Source organism: Marmota flaviventris, chromosome 15 (assembly GCF_047511675.1).
Source record: "Marmota flaviventris isolate mMarFla1 chromosome 15, mMarFla1.hap1, whole genome shotgun sequence".
Lineage (NCBI taxonomy): Eukaryota > Metazoa > Chordata > Mammalia > Rodentia > Sciuridae > Marmota > Marmota flaviventris.
In genome coordinates this window covers 10396147-10397431 of record NC_092512.1, presented here as the reverse complement: position 1 = coordinate 10397431, position 1285 = coordinate 10396147, and the positions used below count along the sequence as shown (strand labels likewise).

Genomic DNA, 1285 nt, shown 5'->3' with positions numbered 1-1285 from the left:
TTCTCTATGTTTCCCTACTCCAAGAACCAGACTAGCAGATTGTCCACCATTAAGACAAGACCATGGAACTCCAGGACTTGCTCTTAAAGCTTCCACCCAGAAGTGACTTCTGTTCATATTCAGCTGGTCAAAGTGAATCACAGAGGCACACAGTGTCAAACAGTGGGAAAGTCCTATTATCATGTACCCAGATAGAGGACTGGAAGTACTTGGTAAATAGCATCAATTAATACTGTAATCTATTTTACTCTACTAAAGAATACTTAAAGAAATCCATTCACGATTAATATGGTTATCATATGACCCCTTGCTCAAGCAGAAATCTCAGATGGCAAGAACCCAGTCTCTCAAATTCACTGATACATCCTTGAACCTTGAATAGTGCCTAGAACACATTAGACGATCAATTTTTATCATATTATTAAAGAGCTATTGAAAATAATGCAAGCATTGCTCTTGAAAAATAAATTGTGGAGGATTTTTTTTAATTTTGTTTTTTTGGTGGTGCTGGGGATTGAACCCAGGGCCTTGTGCATACAAGGCAAGCACTCTACCAACTGAGCTACAACCCCTATGGGGTAAAAATGGGAGTTAATAACCCACTTGAATCAAAGTGTGAAATATGATATATCAAGAAATATGTAATGTTTTGAACAACCAACAATAAAAAACTTAAAATAAAGAAAAAGAAATTGTGGAGAATACAGAAAAGATTGAACAATATCTCAGGAATCTTTGTAGAACTCTGAGTCAACAAAGTCTTTAGCCACTTCTGTATTGAACACATTCATTCATTTACTCATTACTCAGCAAACACAAATACAATCTAAGTGACAGGCACTCTGCTTAGTGCTGTATGGCAGCGTGCATAAGACACAGGCTTGACCTCAAAACTCTATGTCTAGTTAGGGAGATGGATGGCTCAACAAATAAATGCAATAGCAAGTGATCAGCACCAATGGAGAAGGGACAGTTTTTCTCTAAACTATTAAAGAAGTTTTCTGGGCCTCTCTCTATGCACCTTAGAGAAAAAGTATAGATTTAGACAGGTCAATTGACCTGTTGGTCTGAATATTTCTCTCAGGGCCTTATTTCTAACACTGTTGCCCAAATTGTTCATCAGGAGAAATTTCTAGACTTGAACTTACAAACAGTGCCTCATTTGGTAAAGAGGGGCAGGTGGTGGGAAGAGTGACACCTCTCCTTGTGTCATGTGAAGTGAAGATTTTAGAAAATCTAACATCTGCAGCTCATCACCAGCTAAAAATAAACGCTGCGTTGCAGT

At 37.9% G+C, this 1285-nt stretch overlaps 1 non-coding gene across 1 annotated transcript; it reads right to left on the bottom strand.

Annotated features, from left to right (window-relative positions):
* Positions 1–499: 499 nt before the first annotated feature.
* Trnat-ugu (transfer RNA threonine (anticodon UGU)) lies at positions 500–572 on the bottom strand. Its single transcript has one exon. It is a non-coding gene; the product is annotated as a tRNA-Thr (tRNA).
* Positions 573–1285: the final 713 nt, after the last annotated feature.